The sequence below is a fragment of the Hydra vulgaris genome, chromosome 02 (assembly GCF_038396675.1).
Source record: "Hydra vulgaris chromosome 02, alternate assembly HydraT2T_AEP".
In the NCBI taxonomy this organism is placed as follows: Eukaryota; Metazoa; Cnidaria; class Hydrozoa; order Anthoathecata; family Hydridae; genus Hydra; species Hydra vulgaris.
This window is the reverse complement of record NC_088921.1, coordinates 3,678,517-3,701,594: the sequence shown is the minus strand read 5'-3', so window position 1 is coordinate 3,701,594 and position 23,078 is coordinate 3,678,517. Positions and strand designations below refer to the sequence as shown.

Below are 23,078 nucleotides of genomic sequence, written 5' to 3'. Positions count from 1 at the left end.
CTAATCGAAGACGATGTTATAAACGACAAAGATGTAAATAAAATAGATTTTGTAATTGAAAAAGACACAGCGAATAAAGATACAACAATAAAAGAGAAAAAAAAAGTAAGTTATGTTTTTATTGAAAAATTATAAAAAACAGCGCTTTTTTTACAAAAGTCTTTTTTTATTATTTTAGAAAAAAAGCAAGTCATACAAGCGTCGTAACGCTAGAAGAAAAATTATACATTTTAAGACACAAATTACATATTTAAAATCTTTATTATAAAAAAATTTTTTTACAATACATTAATTTTGTCTATTTTTTCGCCTTATGTTTGCTTCTTTTAATTGATGTTTAATATCGACATAGGATTCACGAGTATGAACCCAGCGTTTTATTCTTTTACCAACTCTTCCAAGTTTGCGGTTTGTTTTATTATCTTTATATCTGTTATTTGTCCTTCGTAAACACGATAATATTCTTTTACAATTGCTCGGTAAATAAGCACCGTCAGTCTGTGTCGATATTGAACTTTGTTTTGTACTCGTTTGTGTTTGAACTGCTTTTTTTGTTCTAGGAACTGATGTTTTTGTACGTGCCATATTCACAGTATTTAATGATCTAGGAGTATATCTTACTTTAGACATTTTAATAAAAATGATATTTTTATATACAACTCTATTTTTTAATATATTACAAAATAAAATAATAGAGTATTTATTTCTAAAATAAACCTGTTATTTAGTTAAAAATGAATTATATATCAATAAACAATATTAAATATGAAGTGTTTAAAGATGCAAATAATCAATTTTTCATCGAGCAAAATGGCAAGAAAAAACCAATTTGCCAAATATTTCCTTACAACGCATTAAAAGGTCATTATTTTTTTTATAATTTACATATTTTAAATTTATAATTTACATATATTTAATAAAAAAAAATATTATTTTTTAAATTTTTTTTTTCTTACAGATAAACAAATGTTAGTATTAGAAAATACGAGGCAAGTTTTAAGAACCTTCTATTCCAATATGCGACGTAAGTTTGACTTTTATACTTTTTTTTAAAAAAAAATATTTTTTTTTAATTATTTTCTTTTTTTTTTTAGAAACACCATATCCAAATATCACTTTAGGAGAGATTGGAAGAAGGCGAAACAGAGAAAACGCTTCTCGTTGTGAGTGCGCTCATCGTAAGTAGATTCTTTTTATTTTTTTAAAAAAACTATAAATATTTTTTTAACTTTTTTTCTTTCTTTTTTAGAAAGTGAAATTTTGTGAAAAAATCAAAAAAATTTATATCATTCGTATTGCTCCATAAGACGAACATTTGTAATAAAATAAGTTTTTTTTTATATTTGTAAATATTTTTTAAAAAAGAAAAAATTTTTTTTTGTTTACTTTGTTTATAATAGTATCTTTTTATCAATTTTAACTAATACTAGATACTTTACAACTTTTATTTTAAACTATTTTTTATATTATATAGAATAAAAAATGATAAAAAATATAATAAATTGTATAACAAAAGAACTTTGTTCAAACTGGAAAGATTTGGCGATTCGTTTAAAATTTAAAAAAAGCAAAATTAAAAAAATCAACGACAACTACATAAAGAACACAGATAAAATTAAGAAAGTGTTATTAATTTATATTTTTAGCGATAAAAATAAAAAAAGAATCCTCATTCGTTTGTATTTTATATTAACTCAATGGGAGTTGCAATGTGACAATCAAAAACTTTTATTTAATTTATTACGATGTAAAATGTTTATATTAAATTGTTAATTTTTTAATTTGTCAATGATTATATTAATTTGTAAATTCTTTAGACTCTCTTTTTTAGCAAAAAAAAATGAATTTTATACAATTAAAAATAAAAATATCATCTCATTTACAAACGCATTGGCAAATATTGGCTGAATATCTAAACTACAAAAAATACGAAATCGAAACAATACATCACGACTACCACAATAACAACGAAAGAATAATGAGACTTTTCCATTTATTATATCAAAAAAAAGGTACAGAGATGGACGCAGCTCGTGCATTGTACGATGGTTTGTGGATTTGGTCTCTCGATCTCTCAATAAAAGAACATAAAACAATTATTTTTAAAAATATACAAAATTCTATGGAATTAATAACAAACTTTATAATGCAATAATTTTTTTTGTAACTTTTTTTTATTTTTTAGCAAAAAAAATAATATATTAAAAAATGAAACAATACATGAAAAAATGCGGATGGTAAGCTCATTTTTCATTAAAAATCCTTTTTTTAAAAAAAAATTGTTTTTTTTACCATTTTTATACCTATTTTTTATTCTAGTTATGGCGAATATATTTGCTATCACGACCTACTATTTCCAAAACAAGAAGAAGAGTTAAAGATGGAAGAAGATGACGAATTATTATTTTCAAAACAAGACGAAGAAGAGTTAAAAGAAATGATGGAAATGAAAGAAATGACAGAGCAAGATTACGAAAATTATTTAAAAGAGGTGTTGGAAGATTTACAAGAAATGGAAGAACAAGATGAAATTGAAGAAATAAAAAACCAAATGATAAAAGAAGAAGAAGAAAAAGAACTTGAAAAATATGCTATATACGAAATGAATTACGAAATAGATTGGGAACATTTTGTTTTAGATGTCATCAATAAAATGGACGATTTACCAGAACTTGTTTTGTAATTTTATTTTTTTATTTTTTTTATTTTTTTAGACAACTAAAAATAAAATGAATAATAACGATGATTTTAATGATATGTTTCCCGATTTTGGAGATGTTTTTGAAGAATCGGAAAACGATGAAATAGAAAACATAACATTTCATGATCCATTTGAAGATTCTGAAAAATTTGAAGATATTGAAACAAACATTGTTTTTATGATTATTCTTTTATTTATTTTAACGAGTCATTTTATTTATTTATTAATTCTTTTATGTTAAAAACAAACAAATGTATTTTTTATCATATATTCTATATAAATAAAAAAAAGGTTTTTTTTTTAGCAACTAATAAAAAATGTCAAACAACACCTATCCATGCTATTTTTGTGAAAAGGAATTTACTCTAGAAGAGCTTTTCAACCATCAAACAGAATGTCACACGCAAGAGTATTCTCACGAATGTTTTACGTGCAAAAAAAAGGTAGAAGATTTATTGAACCACGAATGCGAGTACGATTTTTTAGACTTGCAAAAAATATGCTTTTTTTGTAATGGTAAAACAAATAAACAAGATTATGAAGAACATTCTGTAATCTGCTTTCAAAATTATAAAGAACAAATTTCTCGAAGTTTTAATTATTTTAATCTTTCCATCAATCAAATTTTATCTGGAACGAAAAAACATCAAGAAATGTTAATAAAGCAACTTGAAGATTATAAAAAAATCACTCACAAACAAGCAGAACTCGAGCGAGAAATATTGAATATCAATATCGAATATCAGTTTCTCAAAGAAGAACTTTCAAAACTTAGACTCATTGAAGAAGAAAACAGCACTGAGTTTTTAGTATTAAAAAAAACAATTCAACAAGCAATTCAACAAGAAGAAAAAGTCATTCAACACATCTTTAAAGACACACAAATTATCAAATTAGATCTAATGGATATCAGACTGTTATCAGATGAACCCTATCATTCAAAACCAGTTTACACATCAGAAGGATATTATTATCGAATAAAAATTTATACTCGAAGTACTGAAGAAAACAAAGTAGCCATTTATTTTCAACTCTTGCAAGGTGACCTAGATGATGCTTTAAAATGGCCATTCTCCAAAAAAGTTGTTTGTACCTTGAGAAATAAGGATAAATTTTTTTCTCATACCATTTCGAGTGATAACTATCTTAAAAGTTCAGAATTTAGCTCTTTCGATAAACCAAATAATGATTGTAATGTACCTGTTGGATTTCACAAATTTATTTCACACGAAGAATTAAAACAATTTATTATCAAAAATAACTTATTTGTTACCATTAGCATTCAATAATATATTTTTTTGTATATAAAAATACTTTGTTTTTTTTTCATATTTTTTTAAAAAATGATTTTTTATACTAATATCATATTTTTTTAAAATGATTTTTTATACTCATATTCTCATTGTACATTATTTTTTTAGATTTACTAATAAAAAAATGAACTCCATTGATATATTCAAAGAAATAGCTTTGGAATTAACCACAAGTAATGTAAAAGCTATCAAATTTTTGCTTAGAATTCCGTATGGAATTAAAGAAACTTTAAAAAATGGTATAGATATCGTTGATTATTTTAAAGATAATACGATCCAAAACGAATATGGAAATAGTTACGACACTTTAGAAAGTAAATTAGAATATTTACTTTTTTTGTGTAAAATTATTCACCGTGTTGATATATTTACTAAATATAAAAATAAAATTCCTCGTTTACCTACTTACAAAGAAAGTGAGATTAAAAATCATTATTCATATACTCGTTTACCTACTTACGAATATACTCGTTTACCTACTTACGAAGAAAGTGAGATTTCACCTAACGCTAATTATCCAAGCTTTGTTATAGAAGCAAAACAAGAAGAACTATTGAATTTTTACAAGGCTGTACCAAAATCATCACCTCAATGCGAACAAGAACCAAAACTCTAAACTTTTTTTTACTTATATTGTATTTTTTAATTTTTTTTTAGATTAGTATTTAAAAAATGGGCAGCAACTGGGGCAATATTGAAGTCATATTAAATAGAGAATTTAAATTTGGTTCTATCTATAGAAAACATACGAAAAAGTTGGACAAAGAAACACATGAAAAATGGCAATATTTAACTAGCATTCGTTTACGTATTAAAAACTTTCAAGACAATACTCTATTATGGTTTGATCCAATCGAACGACATTTTTCTTATTATCTTTCCTATTACCACGATAGCACATTGGATCTCTCCAACAAATTTACTAACGAAAACCAATCTCAACTGACTTTGAAAGACTTGTGTAAAAGAACGTTAGCTCAAAAAAGAATTCGTTTAGAGTTTAGACAATTGGAAATTAAAATCACCGCACTATTTGACAAAAGTAAAAACTCTAAATGGGGAGGAAAAATTAGATTATTATTTTATACTTATCGAAAAGGTTGCTTTTACCGATGGGTTGTCATGAAAAAACATTTATTATTTTTTCATCGACAAAGACGTCATCTTCACAGTTTATTTCAATTACTTTTTACAGAAATATCCTATTTTTATGATCCTCATAAACAACTAGAAACCGATTTAATAAAAGAATTATATCATTTAATAATGCAATATATATACTGGGCAAATCAACAATATTTTTATATTATAGAACCTTGTTTTATTCATGAAAATATTATAAAACAATTTTTTTAATTTTTTTATAGAAAAATAAAAAAATGAAAAAATATGGTTATTCAAAAAAAACAAAAGTACCAAAAAAAGTTCGTCGACAAATGAAAGGTATATTTTCTTTTTTTTCTTTTTTTAATATATTAAAAAAAATTTTTTATTTTATTTTTTTTTCTTTTTGTTTTAGCAATGTATCCTTATTATTTCAAAATCAAAAAAGAACAATCGCTAAACCAACGCTATTTCTGCATAAATAAGTGTGGTTTATGTCGAGCTTGCCACCTACAAAAATAATTTTTTATATAGAAATATATATTCTTTTTCATATTTGTATCTTTTTTTATTCTATTTTTTTGTATAATGCTATTTTTATTTTTATTTTTTTGTACAATACTATTTTTACTTTTTTTTATTTTTTTTAGAAATAATAAATTTTAACTAAAATGACAAAATGGAAGAAATGTGGATTGGCGACGAACCACCTTATGAAATTCAATTACCTATAAAAAGAACAAAAAAAATCAAAGGCTTAAACTTTGAATCTTGTTTAAACCATTATCTAGAAGAAATAACAAAAAAAAAACAATCAATAAATGAATATATAAATAAAAATTTTTCTATTAAATAATTATTTTTTGTAATATTTTTTTTAAGATAACTAATACAATGTGTGAAAAATGTGGTTGTCTAGCTCATCACCCGATTGTCTTATCACTTGAAGAAGCTCGTTTTGTAATAGACGTTGGAAAAAAATACAACAAATCCTTTTTAGAAGAACTCAACATCTACAACCGTTTCGTCAGCATTGGGAAACGTTTTAATCCGAATATGACGTTCGACGATATTAAAACAAAATACCCCATCTTTAGAGAAAGCAATAAATTAATTTAATGTACTTTTTTTACGAATATATAATTCATTTTAAACTTGTTTTTTCGATTTTTTTTTCCAACCAATAAGAAACGACGGTCACTCAATACTTTTTGATTTTTTTTCCAACCAATAAGAAACGGTCACGCTTCAATACTTTTCGATTTTTTTTCCAACCAATAAGAACTTGTTTTTTTTTCCAACCAATAAGAAACGTTTTTTTTCCAACCAATAAGAAACGACTCTTACCTTGAAAGTGCAACATGCCTTTTTTAATTTTAGTACTCTTACCTTGAAAGTGCAACATACATTATCATCATATATATATATATTAACACTATATATATATATATAGTGTGAATATATATATATATATATTTTAAATATTGTATATATATATATATATATATATATATATATATATATACACATATACATTGGATATATATACACGCATATACATATATATATATATATATATATATATATATATATATACACATATACATTGGATATATATACACGCATATACATATATATATATATATATATATATATATATATATATACACACATTATATACAATATATATATATATATATATATATATATATATATATATACACATACATTATGTATATATACACACATATATATATATAATTTTGAAACTTTTAGTGAGACAAAAACTAGTTTAAAATTTACAGAACAGCAATATCTTTTAACAATTGAATTCAATTTTTTTTTAGTTAAATCAGATATTTTTCCTAAAAACGGTAGTTTACGGTAAGACAAAGGTCCTTTGATTTTTGGTTGTGGTGGATTGTTTGTGTTAATTTTCTTTAAATAAGATTTATAAATTTTTGATATTAGCCAAGATAGATATATGTTTCTTTAAGATACTTTGAAAAGGTTGTTTATGTCGGAGTAAAACCCTAGATTGGTACTATTGATTTTAAATGTTCTATCGATTAGGCATTTGATAAGACTAACTTTGTACGAAAGCGGAGTGAAACTATAAAAATTGGTGTGTAGACCAGAGTAGATTTTTTTATGAAAAACTGTAGTAGTTACTGTAGAATTTGTTTTGTGTAAATTTACGTCCAAGAAGGATATTTTCAAATTCACTTCCTGTTCCATGGTGAAAGAAATAGAACTGTGCCTACCATTAATATACCCAAGGAAAATACGTGCTATATTTTCTGACTGAAAAGCAGCAAAAATGTCATCAACATATCGTTTATAGAAAACTGGCTTAACTCTGTTGCAATTTTTAATCCAGTCATTTTCAAAATGACCCATAAACAAATTGGCAAGAACAGGTGCTAGTGGAGAGCCCATGGCTACACCATCTATTTGATCATAAGTATGACCTTTAAAAAGAAAATGTGTTTGCGAGGTAGCGAAATTAAATAATTTTTTTAAATCGTTTTTAGTAATTTTAAAATTTTTATTATTAAGCATAATGGAATTAACTGCGATATCAATGGTTTCTTGAAGCAGAACATTAGTATATAAGCTGGTTACATCATACGATACTAAAAATTGTTCATGTAGATTAACCTGACTTTTTTTTTTTTTTTTTATTTTTTTTATTTTAGGTGCCCCAAGACGTCCTAACGGTCTTGTCACAGAGCACCGCGGAAGTGCATTTAACCAGGAAGTTCACGCCTCCTTCCTTATTGTGACGCGAAAATATGCTCAAAGCTCGTTTCGAACCTGGATCTCCTGCATATAAAGCAAGCGTTCTAACCACTGCGCCACGGCCGCACTTATTTCTTTAACGAAGGAAAACGAATCTTTAGTACAAAACTCTGTGTTTATTAATGGAGATAATAAATCTCTAAGAAATTTGGCTACTTGATAATTGTATGTACCAATAGATGATACAATAGGTCTGATGTTTATGGTAATCTTGGAGGAAGTTAACTTGAGCATCTTTGGAAGCCCATAGAAACGAGCAGGATGAGATCCGGAAGCATAAATTCTGTTGTATGTGGAATCATTGAAAAAACCTTTTGCTTTTAGTTTCCTTAGAAAATTTCAAGTTGAATTTCTCTATTTAAGGTTACATCTTTCTAAAGTTGCTTAAATTTTGTTTCGTCATTAATAATTTCATAAATACCCTTTACGTAAATTTCTTTATCTAATATTACTACTCCATTACCTTTATCAGGTTTTAGAATAATAATATCCGGATTATTTGAAAGTTTTTTTAATATTCTATGTTTTTTCAGAGTTTCTTGAGAAGCATGTTTCTTGAGAATGGGAAAGTTCAGCTTTAAGTTTTCCTGAATCTTCATTATTTTTCAGTTTTGTTTGAAGAGAGTGATTAATTAGTTCGAAAGTAGAGTAAATATCAGTACGTTTAATATATTTTGGTGGAATAGAAAACTGTAAACCATTTTTAAGGATGTCTATTTCATCATCAGAGAGTTTGTACGAAGAGCGGTTAGTTATGATATCTGAAACATTAAAAGGATTTGTATGACCAATTGTTAATCTTCTTATTTTCTTCTCATGTATTTTTATAATTTTATCTTTTTCTTTTTCTGTATTAGATTTTAGCGCCTTAATTAAAATAAACCAATCAAACGAAGAAATAGTTGTTTTTATGCGATCTTGTAAAGTAATTAATTTCCTTATATAATTGTAATTTCTCCTTGATGCGTTTTTGTAATGCACTCCTTAATAATCTTTTTCTTATAAAACAAGAATCAAATTTTGAGACGCCAGGTAAATTAAATGAAATAAATTTTGGTAAAACTCCAAAAATTCTGCAATTTTTCAAAAATACAATATCTAAAGCGGCTTTATTTTTTTTTTTTTTTTTTTTTTTTTTTTAAACATCTTCGCTTCCAACAAGGCTGCAAGCAGCCACTAATTAAAGTTGGAAGTTACTGTAAGAGAAAAGATGAAGATTGTAGAGCAAGATAACGATTGACGGACGACTTAAAAGATTGCAAATTATATGAATCAGGAAAGCAAGATGAAGGAAGCGAATTCCAAAGAACTGATGTTCGAGGAAAAAAACTAGACGAATAAGCGCTTTTGGAGCACTTAGGAACAGTCACAGAAAAAGGATGACACTTAATTGAATGACGAGTAACACGAGAATGAATTTTAGTAGATGGCACAAGAGACGCTAGCTCTTTAGAGCAGTGCCCATTATAGTATTTGTAGAAAAGAGAAAGAGAAGCAACATTACGACGATGTGATAATGGTTGGAGGTTGGCTGCAAGAGCAGGTCCAACTATGTTTACAATGCGTTTTTGCATTTAACTTATGATTCAATTTTTTTAATCTTCTGAAATCTTTCTCTGAAAGATGTGTATACTTAAGTGCAATGTCATTTATTATATATCAAAAATTTCTTTTTAGCACAAAAATGTAAGTACTTTCTATATATTTTTTTATTAACCTATTCTTTCGTCACTTCCTATTTGTTTTTTAGTATGACTTGTTATTCTTATAATAGTTTTTGTTGTATTTTTGTAACTAAAGTAATAGTTTGTACACAGATAATTACGTTTTGTATTGGTATTGAAAAAATCACCTAGGTATTTAAGCAAATTTAAAAATTAAATTTCAACTGAAGATGACTATTGATAGTCGAAACATGTATTGTTTTGTTTAGAATTAATAAAATGGTTTTATTAATTAAAAAGTTTGTCTTGTTTATTAAAATACTTACATTTTTTGTGCTAAAAAGAAATTTTGGATATATATATATATATATGTATATATATATATATATATATATATATATATATATATATATATATATATATATATATATATATATATATATATATATATATATATATATATATATATATATATATATATATATATATATATATATATATATATATATATATATATATATATATATATTGAGTTGTCAAAGGAACATAAAAAAATACAAAAACGACACTGAGTTGTCTAAATAAGTATGGGAGTTAAAAGAAAACAATTTTACAACTTCAATCAAATGGAATATTATTAAACGCTGTACATCATACAATCCTGCGTCAAAAATTTGTAAGCTTTGTTTAAATGAGAAATTCGAAATATTATTTTACTAAGGGAACAATCTGCTAAACAAAAGAGGCGAATTAGTTTCTAAATGCAGACACAAAAATAAAATTCTCCTTTCATTATTTGATAGCAGAGATTAGTTTTCCATTACGTCTTCTTGTAATATAACGTCAGAACTCATTCTACCGTAGTTTGTAATTTTTATACGGTTTTTTATATTTTTGATTTTGTACTTTATGGCTGATGATTGCCGATAGGCATGAAACTTTAAGTTCCATTAAAAGTTGTTTTTTCTAAAATTTAATTATATATATATATATATATATATATATATATAAATATATGTATATATATATATATATATATATATATATATATATATATATATATATATATATATATACATATATATAGATATGACTAAATGTGTGTGTAAAAAGCAGTGTTTTGTCGTACTGAAATAGCCTGCTGCCAGAAAAGACCGTCCCTACATTAACTAAAGCTTTGGGCTGGGGCAGCAATCATTTTTTTTAAATTTTTATTTCTTCTTTTTCTAAAAAAACTGTATGCTATAAGTATAAGTAAAAAGAGTAAATGATTGCTGTTCTCTATACATATCCATAATAGATATTTATGGGTATATATTATATATTAATATATATAGTTATTTATTTATAAAATTTAGTGTGTGTATACATGGAGTATACACTTATGAGATTTATTTGTTAAGATTAAGAAATAAAATATCAAAGTAATATGTACTTAAAAAAATATTTTAATTAAAGCCTAAAAATGATGAAAAAAGTAAATCTATTAACATATTGTAAATCTTTACATATTATTAGTGAACTAATCTGCAACTTTTAAATTATGGTTGAAAAGGTTTTGTTAGTGATGCTATTAGTTATGTGCAAAACCGATTTTTATGGAACCTATTTTGGGCATAAATTCTCACAGCTATTTTAAAGCCAGCCAATTTGCATTAGTATGCTCGAAACAGGTTTGAAACGTTTACTTTTAAGAATTGAAATGAGCAAGAAAAAAAAAAAAAATGTGACAAGAGAAAAAAAAAAAAAAAAAAAAGCAACAATTTTAATTGGTTCTAGAAATAATATTTTTGCCCTTGTTTAAAATTCATATATATAGTTTTTTTTTTTTTTTTTTTTTTTTTGCAAAGGTATGTGTCAAAGATATTTTGGCAAAAGTATTCAGCAAAAATATGTTGTTGAAGGTATGAGGTATGTTTATTAAATTTGTTATACTATTTATTAAATTTATTAGCAAAGGTTTGTATACTCATTTTCTTACTCTGTGTCATATTTTATTGGAATATGCCCTTTTTGCACCGTATATATATATATATATATATATATATATATATATATATATATATATATATATATATATATATATATATATATATATATATAAAGATGCATTGCGGCTAACTAACTATATATATATATATATATATATATATATATATATATATATATATATATATATATATATATATATATATATATATATATATATTTATATATATATATATATATATATATATGTAGATATATATATATATATATATATATAGTTACTTAGTTAATTATTTAAATGCAATGCAACTTTGTCATGTTGCATAGAGCGCCTTAGCGGCACTGTGGCAGTTTTTTTGGAACATGTCCAACTGATTCTCAAAGGCTTTAAGTTTAGGTTTAGGCTTTTAGCAATTGCAATCTCATCTGGTAGGCGATTCCAGCTGTCGACAACTTGATTTGTGAAAAAGTTACTTCTGTTATTATTAAATTGAACTATCTCTTTGACCAATCAACTTCTATGACCGTGGCGAGGCGCACTATAGATTGGAGTGTGGTGCCAGTTAACAGTTTCTTTACCAGTCAATCTTAAAAGCTGTAATAAATCTCCACGATGACGCCTTTCTTTGAGTGTGGTCAGGTCTAAAATGCATAGTCTTTTTTCATAAGGTAGATGCTTTATACTATGAGCTATCTTAGTGGCGCATCTCTGGACTCTCTCTAAAATATTTATATCTTTAATTGTATGTGGGTTCCAACTTGAGACAGAGAATTGAAGATGAGGACGGGTGTATGTTTTGTTTAATTTTTTCCATAATGCTACATTGCGTGAAACAAATTGTCCTTTTAAGCATGCCAAGCATCTTGTTGGCCTATAAGATAGCGTTGCATACCTGGACGTTTTGTTTGAGGTCATTGCTAACTATGATTCCTAAATCATGTTCAGATGAGGTTGATTCCAGATTTAGTTGAGTCAATTTATCTACTTCTAACATTGTATAGGTGTGCTTTTTATTTAGGCAACCGAAGTGAAGAACTTTGCATTTAGAGATGTTTAGCCTTATTTACCATGCTCTTGTCCACTCAGTTATAGCATCAATGTCATTTTGTAGCACAGTACAATCATTCTGTTCTTCACCAAGTCGAATTTGAGCAAGCAGTTTGGTGTCATGTGCAAATATTTTACCCTTCTATTTTTAGGATTAGACATATAGGGTGAATCTTGGCAAAGTTAAGAAAGAGCAAGTCTACAAACAATTGATTAGTGAAGTTTTGTTGCCTGTAAGTCTTGCTCTACAAACTACCTTGAAACTATGGACTATTTAACAAAAGCATCCTGTGCCATCTGACAACCATGAGGGTACACCCCTGATAGTCAAGTGTGTTTTTTTGTGAGCCAACAGACATTGTAAAAGTGGGAAAGATTACGTGTCGAGAGACAGGCTTATAAATAGAATATAGAAAGAGGCTTCTCACTATTAATCAATTCATTATTAGTGTCACTTGTCCTAGGGCTTATTGTTAATGGTGTTATTATAGTATTATCTTTGGCAGAACTAATTAGTACACTATTTTAGCTTATAGGATTTTGAGAGGTTGCTGTCAATGGTGCTGCTGTATTAGAATTTTTGACAGAACTGATCATTCTACTTGATGGTGTAGATCTTGTTGATGTGGGATTGTCAGACTGGAGAACTCTGCACATGATCAGATTATCTATGGATTGCTATAGTCTGATTGATCTAATTTGGCATTAGTCGCGGTCATCCTTATGTAGTATCATTTTTATTTCACCATATCTGACAGCATAGTATTTACGTTTGCCATTTTCAATCTTGTAACATAGAGTAAACCTGTTTTTTTCTTATTCATGTGGTACTAATCTATTGTTGTCCTTGCATATTTTGCGTAGATTTGCTTCATTTGATTGCCTCTTTCGATTGCCTTTTTGTCTCTATTCACATAAAGATTACTATAATTAATAGAGTTTTTAAGTTTTCAACTTTTTCTGAGAAATTCTTGCACAGCTTCTTGGTCTACAAGTTCAACAACAACTAATGGTGGTTTTGCTGATACTGGATCTACTGTCTGGCTGATGTTAGTAGTTTCACTGTAATGTTGTTTTTTTTTTCAGTCATCTTATCTGTTTTATTTTACTTATTGGAGCACCAATTTCTCCTGCTATCTTCATTATATGACTTAGATCCTCATGTTTACACTAGTTGTTGATGGCAGCGACGATCCAATAATTATAATGTTGTTGACGTTTTTCTCTTTTTTCTTCTGTTCTTGTGCAAAAACAGAGCAAATCGTTACAATGGTATCATTGTTTTTAACTTCACCTGATATTATTTCACTGAAAGATTTTTTCAGTGGATTTCGTGTTCCAGATTTAATTTTTCATTCAAGTTCTTCAATTTTATTTTTCAAAGTTTTGTTTTTATCACTTAGGAGTTTGAATGATTTGGTGAAACATTTGAACCATTCATGTTGTTTTTTGAATGTGTCTGAATGATGAATGATGTATATATATATATATATATATATATTTTTTATATATATATAATAATAATATACATATATATATATATATATATTTATATATATATATATATAAATATATATAAATAAATATTAATACATATATATATATATATATATATATATATATTTTTATATATATAAATAAATGTATATGTATATGTATATATATATATATATATGTAAATTTATATACATATATATTTATATATAAATTTATATACATATATATATATATATATATATATATATATATATATATATATATATATATATATATATATATGCAAATTTATATACATGTATATATATATATATATATATATATATATATATGTAAATTCACCTCCCCAAGGCCATGAAGGCTACTACAGACCAGGAGCCTAATTAATTGCGCTCATAACCCTCTCTCAACTTTATAACTCTGAAACATGAACCTTGACGAACAAGGATGCTGCGCAGAAAAACAAGTTGAGCCCAGTATTACCAGGGACGTGGTGTGGATTGAACTCGAAACCTCTCGCTTATGAAGTGAGCGCTCTATCACTACACCACTACCACATGATATTAATATATGTGTATATATAAAAGGCTCATACAGAAATTGTGTACAATCAAAGGCTATAGCTGATCATGCAAATAATTCTTTTTCGACAACTTGACCACTACTGTTTAAATGTTTTGATGATTTAAACATTTCAGAAATGAAATGTGTTTAAAAAGGAAATGTTAAGCTAAACTTAAACTTGGAAAAAAATTAAAAAAAAAAAAAACTAAAGAAAAAGAAAACAATTACTTATGAAAAAGAAAAAATATAAGCACTAAAATAAAACTCGAAGCGTAATGTAAAAGTTACGGAAAACCCATTAAAAATTTTTTTTTTTAAACTTCTGTTTATTTTGTGAGAGGATTTTTTTGGACTACAGACATTTGTATTTCTTTTTATTGAAAATATTTGAAAGTGTCTTGTTTTTTGCCGAAAAAAATACTCTAACATAAAAGTTGGCTTTGTATAAAAGTGTATTTATTTATGGTTATAACTTAAGACATCTGCAAGACTCTGTTGTTTGTATCTGCAGGAACAAAAAGAGAGAGAAATTTAATTATTTATGACCTTGCTGGAAACAACTTAACTGGTTCACTAGAACATATCATTATTGATAAAAGTAACACAACAAATTTATTTGAATTAAAAGGAGTAAGCACTAAAAGAACAAGGATTTTTTAATCGAAAAATTCGATTTTTAATCAGATAGTATAGATCGTACGATTGCATTAAATTTGGCAAGAAGACTAAGTAGCAATAAAAACTATAGACAAATTTAAATTAGTGCAGATTTATCTCTTATAGAGCAAGAAGGATTATGGAATATCTCCAATGGAGCAAAAAAATATGTAGTAATATGAAGCAATATCTCCTATGGAGCAAGAAAATAGGAAATAACTTATTGTAGAGAGAAATGATAAAAAAAAGCAACAAGTTAAAAGGATCGAACGAACAAAGCAAATTTAATTTCATTACAGGCCTTGTTTTAAATAAAAAAATACTTGGCTTGTTAGCTCGCCATGATTTTGTCATAAAATTATCTTTTTGACAGTGGTGCTGTTTATTAATTGGCAAAGGAAAGCTGCTGCTAGGATGTATATCTCAAATTTCGGTTATTTTAGTTCTTACATCTACTAAGATGTAAGACTAACCATTATATAAGTATAACCATTATATAAATAACCAAATTTTTCACCGTTTAATTAACCACCATCACAATTATGCTTAAGGTGATTACGAGAATCTAAGCTTATATAAAGGTAGCATGATTTGGTCACAACTACTCAATCCCTGCAACTGTATTCAAATATGTTATGATACATTCTTATCAATATACAAAGAAACACGTTGATTATATTCTCTTATTAAAATACTAAACAAGCAAAAAATTTAGAACCAAAATGGTTTGACTCATACACAAAAAAACTCATTCAAGATAATCATCTTGCATAGTATTTCTTGTTTAAAAATTTCAAATTTCATCTAGTTTCTAAGATGTCGAACACAACAAAAAACAGCATAAGTGAGAAAAAATGGAATATCAAAAAATATGCAAAAACTTATTTAGGCATATAATGAATAAGAAAATGCGTTGAATTGTCATTAATTAATAAAATAAAAAACAAACCTAAAAACTTCTTTTAGTATGTTAAATCAAAGCAAAAATTATACTTAAGTGTCAATTCATTACAAGACAAATATGGCAATTTAAATACTAACAAAAAGACAACAGCTAATATATTTAACCAACACTTTTAATCAGTCTTCACAAATAACATAAATAGTGAACTTTCTGAATTTGAGAACCATTCCTTAAGTCAAACAAACAATAACGCAGATCTCCTTTTTTACGAAACCGCTATATTACAGAAACTAGAAATTTTAAATATTCATAAATCAATTGGAATTGATGGTGTAAGTCCATACTTTCTTAAAAACTGTGCAACATCATTTTGTATTCCATTAAAAATAATTTTCATGAAAAGTTTTAATTTATGTTCATTCTCGAGTTATTGAGCCAGGCAAACATTACCACTACACAAAAGCGGTAATTGACTTATTGCAAATAATTACAGGCCAATTTTACTCTCATCAGTCATAAGTAAATTGATAAAAAGTATAATCTGTGACTCCATGATGAAACATCTAATAGCAAGTAATCTTATTACGTTGCAACAGCATGGTAACGTGTCAAAAAAAAGTTGTGCCACAAATTTGCTCTAGTGTCAAGACTTTGTAATTACGGCTTTACATAACAAACATCCAGTTAACATTCTTTACATTATATTATTCTTGACATTATTTACTGATTTTGCAAAAGCATTTGATACTGTATTGCATGAACTTTTTAACCATAAAATTAGATCTTACGGTTTTAGTAATAAATTTGCTACACGGATAAAATCATTCTTAAATAACAGACAACAACAAGTAGTACTTGGTGAAAACCAGTCTGACTGGAGTCCATTTAGAAGTGGTGTAATACAAGGATCAGTACTTGGACCGCTTTTATTTACAATATTTAAAAATGCTGATTATTGTAGACTCTTACTGAGCTGGGTGAAATCGAGACACTAAGAAATGAATTACAAAATGATAAAGATAAAATAGCCAAACCATATCTTCTATGGAAGGAGAAATTTAATGTAAGTAAATGTAAAATAATGCATTTTGGTAAAGTATAATAAAAATGTGAATATTCTTAGACTATAATCATAACATCAACGAATTGGAATTCCAGTCTCCAATTTAGAAAAAGACCTAAACGTTATGATATCTACTGATGGAAAATACAGCCAACATATCAATTACTGCGCTAACAGAGCTAACAGAATACTAGTTTTAACTAAACACACTTTTGAATTCTACACCATCTCAATTTCTAAAGTATTGTATATAACCTTTGTTTGACTCTTTCTTGAATATGCAGCACCAATCTGGAATTCATCAAAGAAATACAGTATATCAGCTCTTGTAAAAATCTAAAGAAGACCAACTTGAACAAGAAGCCTCTTATCTAAGTTATGAATCACATTTAAAAAGTTTAATATTGCAACTCTAGAAACTTGTAGGTTAAGAGGAGATTTAATCAAGTTCTTCAAAATTGTCCACAGTTTAATACAAGTTAAATGGTGTACATCTATGTCAAAAACAATAATAAAACCTGAAGAGTTGTTAAAACATACAAAACGCATACCAAAGAAATCCCATTTGATTCAAAAAGGATTTAATAAAAGAATGGTATCCATTAAGAAAGAATTTTATTCTTCATAGAATAACTACTGTATGGAATCGTCTTCTGTCTATTATGCTATCTACATAAGTGAAAGTATTCAAAAATATATATATACATATACATTAATTCAACCGGTCAACAATGACCGCCAAGAATTCGTTTTGGGAGATCAAAATAGGCTTTTTAGTCACTACAAACGAGGAGGCTACTTAATTGTCCTTAAAGATAATAATCTATATATATATAATAATAATAGTAATAATAATAAAAAATATAATAATAATATATAATAAAATATAATGTTTATGATAATATTTAAATAAAATATTATATATATATATAATAATAATAAAATATATATATAATAATAAAGTATAATATATATAATATAAATATATATTTAAATATATATTTATATAATATATATATATATATATATAAATATAATATATATAATACAAATATATATTTAAAGTTTTTTTTGCACATGTAAATGTGTAATGGCAAAACCAATGAAAAGGAATACCCACAAAAATGATATTTTGTGCATGGGTCTTTCAATTTTAATTTCAGGTTAGTTTTTAAAAGAAAAAATAGTTGTTAAATATCAGTTTAAGTTATAGAATTTTTAAGAATGTCATCGGAACCAAAAAAATTAAAGTTAATAAGAGAAAAAGTTTTTAATCTCAGAGCTTAAAAACTTTTCTCATGGGAGAAAGCAGCATTTATCAGATGCACAGAAGAAAATGGAGTAGTAATTAATATATGGTGTAAAGTTTGTGTAAGAAACAAATTAGATATTTTAGTAGATCGTTCAGTTAAAAGAGTAGTGGTTTAATTTTTGAATGTGTTTACAGAGGGAACTAGTGTAGTAACAAAACATCAGGTACAATTAAAATTAGTAGCTTATTTGAATTTTTGATTTCAGGAAATAAACTTTTTTCAATTAAAAAATTTGGTTGAATATTTTTTCAGAGGTAACTTATATGTTTCCCTTAATATATTTGGTATTATTTTTCTTGCATAAAATACTTAAATTTTGATCTTAAGTTTCTGATATTTAATAAAGGTTGATTCATCTTAAAGGACATATTCATAAATTAGCAGTGTTAATTGATAATGAAAATTCTACTGAAGAATTTGGAAATAGTCGCCTCATAAATCTAGATATTCAAACATCTGTAAATAATAAACAAATCACTCGCAAAGCGTATTTTTAGGATGATAAAAACAGCATAAGAGATGGCTCTACAACCAAGTGTGGACATACTTGGTTTTAGTATGCCCATACTTGAAATAGTCATTTTGAAATACTTATTAAATGCTATTGACTTTATGGTGTGAGTCTTGTTTATGGAATAAGCAACAATAAAGTAGGTAATTTATCTTTAAGATTAATTTGATATTAACCAAGGAGCTGTTTAAATAATACACAATATTTTGACGTTTTTAGAGCCCTCTATCTCCCTTGTGTAAATGAAAAAAAGGAATCACCATGTGATATTTGGTGAGATTTTCATCTTCTCAACACATCCTCCACCTATAATAGTCATGTGTTATTCGAACAGCCCCTAATAAAATAAACACAAATCATATAGAATTTAATTCACTTTAGCATGTCAATTAATCTCATGCATCTCCAATGTTGTTAAAAAAAATTGCTAAAATCGTTACCAAGAAAACAAAAAACTTTTTCTCCTTTTTTTCTGATGGTTCTCAAGCAAGGAAAACAAAGTACAAGAAAGAGTTAATTCTGCGTATTGAACAAAATGTTATCTCTACATACCTTGTAGTATCTTAACTATAGATAAACAATATGGGTGTTATGGGTGCTAAGGCCATTGACATCATTTTTAATGAAGCAGTAAACATTCTTTTACCCACAAATACCAAAACAAACTTGTCAGCATTACTTCAGATGGAGCTAGCATCAATATCGGCATATATAATGGGGTTTTAACTCAAATGAAAAACCAAAGAAATTGGCTTGTAAAAGTTCACTACATGAACCACCATATGGAATGGCAATTAAAGGTGGTGTAAAAAATGTTGTTCAGTGTAGAGATTGTGTTTATTTCACAATTCAGGCAAATTAACAGTGGCAGTTAAAATAGCAGCCGAGGCACTTATTACATTCTACACATTACCTAAATTATTAGGAACGCGCTTTGTCAGTCCTAGAAGAGGTGGATTTTACAAGGTTAATTCATAACTAGCCTTCACTTATTGTGGGTTTTAAAAATGTTATTGCTGATTGTGAAGCTGAAATGTACGCTAAGCTTTTTGGGATATCTAAACGGTTATACGAATACAGACTTTTATGCATGGTTTGCAGTTATTTGAATGTCTTGGAGAAGGTGAGCCCATTATCATTGGTTTTCTGCAGAAAAAAAATGCTTATGGTGTATAAGGTAAAACCAGCAGTGGATCTAACTAAGGCTAGCGTGATTTAGTTGAGTAATGAAACAATTTTATTGATTCTTTTTTTTAACTTTTTTTATTGATTTATTGATTTACTGAAGTTTAGAATCAAGAACAAGGATGGTTCAGCCACTCTTGTTTTTTCTTATTTCAAAGAGGGTCATGAATTGAAAAAATTGAATCAAGAGTTTTTTGAGATTGAGTTTTGCAATATGGGTAGCCTTAACTTTGATAGTATTCTGCTATCCAAGTAAAAAAATCTGCAGTCAACATCATTTTACCATTGTTTGACAATAGATTTGGCTCTATGTTGAACAAGGTTTTTGAAGCAATGAGTTGATCCCCAATTTTGGACAGGAGATAGTAGGTATGGCAATGACAGTGTATTTTTATTGATGAGTGAATTTAAAATTCTTCTAAAAGCTGTGGGATTGGAAGTTAAAGTAATTCTCCCTGAGTGGAGTGCATTATAATTAATAATAAAAGCAGATTATAAAGAAGTCACGTGCTTTTTCTGGTAATGTGCATGTCATGTTTAAATTCGCCTGTAGAAGGCATTTTCAGTATATTGACTGTGATATTAACTGATCCGCGTTTAAAGATGACAATACAATTGAAGACGCAATATTGATAGCCGGACATGAGCTGTATTTTCAAGAATATTGTCATTTTCAGTATATTGACTGTGGTATTAAGTAATCCATGTTTAAAGATGACGAGACAATTGATGACACAATATTGTTAGCCAGACATAAACCGTACGTTTTAGCGTATAAAAACAAGATGAGAAATTTGAGTAGTACTGTCGATATATATCTTAATAAATGCTGAGGGGTTACAAAAGCTGCAATCAAAATTATAGTTCAACATCTGAATCGGACTTTTAACCATTTTATATTTATATTACTTTTTATTTACATTTTTTTGTACCTAAGAAAAAAACTGTGTTAGAATATATGAACTAAGTAGTTCCTATTAAAGACACAATTGTAGATTAAAGTTGTCTTAATTTATAAAATCATCATAGAAAATGTTTTATATAAAAAAAATGGTACATATTTTTTTGATAATTTAAATAAAGTGTGCCTGCGATTTAAATAAAATAAATTGTCAATAAGCAATTTAATTTAATTTTAATTTAAGCGTTATAAGAAATTTGTAAATTGTTACATGAAACACTTATTGTGTTTCATGTAACATAATAGTAATGTAATAATTATAATTAATATAGTATAATATGTTTGTTGTAGCATGTTGTGTAAAAGCTATGTAGGGTAGGGTATGGGTAGGGTAGGCTATGCTATGCTACGGCAGGCCTTGTTAAGAAGCGTTACGCAGCTCGCATTTTGCTTGCTGCGTAACGCTTAAAAGACGATTTGCCTACGCGTTCAGCAGTTTTGCGCTACGCAAAAACGTTTATCTTTAAGAATATTTAAATTATCTTTTGATGTTGTTAACGTGACGTTTATTCAGAAAAAAAAACGTTGTAAGTAATAGCATTTAACCGCAATTGTAAACTAATAGATTTTTTGTTGAAGAAACAGTTTGTTTAATTTTTTTTGTTGTTGTTGTTAAAAATTAGTTAAATAAATAAAGTGTTTTTGTTTTATCTTGAGGAATTAAATATATAAATTCCTTTTAAATATAAAAATTGTTTTTTGTCATATGGTTTAAAAAATGCATGATTTATTTTGATGTAAATATTTTATCAATAAGATAAAATATTTACATCAAAATAAATCGTTTCTGAATTAACAATAAACTTAGTTTATTGTTAATTCAGTAACGTAAAGTTTTAATGACGTTCGTTTAATTTATGAAAATAAATTATGATCATGAATATGTTATCGGTAACTGATAAATAATAATAAAAACTCTTTATTGTTTAAAAACATTATTAAAAAGAGTTCACAAAATAAATAAGAAAAAATTTATTAACAGTTAATAAAACAACCAAAAACCAACTGTAAAATTATAAGAAAATAAACAAATATTATTTTACATTTTATCAAAAAACTATTTTTTTCAAAATAAAATTTAGTTCATATTTGAAAAAAAATAATAAAAATGATTTTTCAAATAGGAACTTAGATTTTATTTGTAACTTTTGTTATTGTGAAAGAAAAAAAACTGTTTGTATAATTTTTAACGCGTTGATAAAATAACTTTAATAACAATGCGGTACTTGAAAAGAGGCTAGTGTTGCAATATAACTTCTAACAATACAAAATACATTTGCTGAGTTGAGTTACTTAGAAAATAACCCTGGCGTTACGCGTTTTCGTTACGCAGCGAAATCTCGCTATGGCCTGCTATGGGTAGCCCCCAAGCTATTGAAATAACTATGCAGCAGACCATATAGTAGCTATATACCAGGCCATGTAGTTTGCTACTGATGTTTTATGTTTGCAACTGAATACTATTATGTATTGTCCTAGAAAGAATAAGAAATAATTAAAGCTAAACTTTGACTAATTCTTGGGCGTTATTGTGTGGGCTATCCAACAAGTTAAATTTTTGCGTGATGAGATGTGTCATGTAAGTTGTTTTTTTTTAATAGTAAAAGATAAAACTTTAATAGTAGGATATTGTACAGTCCTCCCTCATGTATTTTTAGCTCCCTCACCCTGCATTATATCATTGCATAACATCATTCCCCCATTAACTCATTGGATTACATCATTAAATGACATCATTGCAAGACATTGTCATGCAATGATGTAATGCAATAATGTAATGCGAGGTGAGGGGGCTAAAAATA

At 26.6% G+C, this 23,078-nt stretch overlaps 1 long non-coding RNA gene across 2 annotated transcripts in view; it reads right to left on the bottom strand.

Annotated features, from left to right (window-relative positions):
• Window positions 1–242: 242 nt before the first annotated feature.
• The window catches only part of LOC136076338 (uncharacterized), a 51,046-nt gene continuing 28,210 nt past the window's right edge, over window positions 243–23,078 (bottom strand). The window contains exon 4 of one of the 2 annotated variants that reach the window (XR_010636180.1): window positions 243–604. This is a non-coding gene — a long non-coding RNA (uncharacterized LOC136076338). Of the gene's footprint in view, window positions 605–1,976; window positions 2,074–23,078 lie in introns of those variants that run through there. The other variant, XR_010636179.1, reaches the window with a different exon arrangement.